The following is a 2,031-nucleotide window of genomic DNA, read 5'->3' on the forward strand; positions in this document are numbered from 1 at the left end:
ACATTATCACAATACAGATTTAAAGAAAGACTGTAACAAAATGCTGACATACAGTTGGTATTTAATAAATATTAGTCATTTTGATTAAATAAGATATGCAAAACACCTGGCCAAGAATCCAATGCACAATGGATTCAGAATTGTTTCCTGTAAGCAAACTTCTTATGCAAGTATAAACTACATAAAGACAAGTGCACAGAGCATAAACACAGAGCTCAATGAATTTTTCCCAATGTGAACACACCCAAGTAACCAGCAACTACGTTAAGAAACAGAACTGAATTGTTGTTAATGTAAAAGGATATGGAATGGAATTTTTCTAGTGTCTCAGAATTGTGGCTGAATTCTCAAAGCTGGTGATAAGGATAAGTACCTCTCCATTTCTAAAGAATGTCATTATACATACCTTCAGGGGTTCCTAAAAAGATGACAGAGCTGGCCTTTGGCTATCAGCCTGCCATTTACCTCCAGCCTCATAGGAAACTAGAATTTCAAAGGTGGCTTATTTCAGAATCTGAGATAAGAATGTGATGTGATTAAGTGATGGGCTGACAAGTAATCACAGCTCCTGTGTTTCCTCGGAGACAGAGCTATGGGCTCAGAGAGTTTTGGGGAAGCCTGATATACAGACCCTGAAGTGAGGTGGAAGGTGGTGGTGGGGTTAGGGCTGGTCCTAGTGAAATAAACATTGGTATTTTCTTCTTGCTTGGAGAATTCTGAAAGGAGAAAGCAGGCTAGAGCAGACCTTGATGGAGGGTCAATGAGAGAGGGCAACAGTTTGGTAGGATAAGTATATGTGAGCTCCTCCGTGAAGTGGACTGTGCAGTAAGGGATGCGCCTTGATGGGATCCTGTCCCACAGGGTTATCTGCCAGGACTCTAGCAGTATGACAAGGTGTGGGTTCCCTCCAGGGGTTAGGAGCCAAGAGGATGGATCACAATAAATTAGTGAGAGAATACATCACCCACATCAGGGTACCATGCACTACAAAGGTACCAGGGGGCCCTCTGTCGAGCCCACAAATGCTTCCCTTCCGAAGACCTAGCATTTAGGTTACTCATGAAGTACTCATGGATGTCATGACACTCTCCCCTGCTGGGCCTAAGCCACACCACAGTTGGCACCGGCATTGAGGCCAATGGTGCTGCTCTTCCCGCTCTGCCCACCGCTCCTCCCTTGTGCTCCCCATGCTGGAAGCCTGTGGAAGGAGGAGGTGGGGCTGCAGGTACAGGGAGGGAGTCGGGGTGGTGAGTCGGGCGCCCTCTGCTCTCTCTCCGGGCCTCCGCACCGCGCGTTGCCTTCCCGGCGGTGTGTGGTGGCGAGGGCCCTGCTGCTGCGCGCGCAGCCTTGGTGAAGGCGCGGGTCTGTCCTGGCCCTGTGTGGTTGCCCCCGGGCGCTAGAGGCCTGGGGGGGCGCCCAGGTGAGGGAGGCTGAGCAGAGGCGTGGTTTCCGTTTTCCGGCTACTGGCTGAGGCGGAGGCGGCGGAGCGTTGGAGGAGCCGGGTGGAGTAGGTAAGGCTGGCACACCGGTCGTATTATGGGAGCTGCCTCGTGGTCCTGCTGTTTCCAGGGCGCACCGCATGTCGTCTTTGCCGCGTTGCCTGCGGCCGCGTGAGTAATGATGGCGGGCAGAGCTAGTCACGCGGCGCTTCGGCCATCTTTGAGAGCTACCCTGTGGCCTGTGTGTTTGTACGCTTGGGTACCCTTCCTGCCCGAAAAGCGAACTTCCAGGCAACACGGGATGCTCAGTGGGACTTCGAGGGGCCGAGGGAGGCAAGTGGACAAGACTTTGGCAGCACAGGGCTAGGCCCTAGGCTTGTCCATACCGCACCCTCGCCCCACGCCCCACGCCCTGGCGCCTCTGACTGCCTTCCCGCCGGTCGGGACAGTCGGTGGCGGTGACATGCCCTCTGAGAAAGTCTTCTCTGAGGACCTAAGGGCATGCATGCCCTGGGGTGCCGGACTCCCCAGCGCCGCCCCTCCTCCACGGAGATGGCCACCCACCAATACCCCTTGGCTGTGGGCCGAGCCC

This window comes from Meles meles, chromosome 4 (assembly GCF_922984935.1).
Source record: "Meles meles chromosome 4, mMelMel3.1 paternal haplotype, whole genome shotgun sequence".
Classification (NCBI taxonomy): Eukaryota; Metazoa; Chordata; class Mammalia; order Carnivora; family Mustelidae; genus Meles; species Meles meles.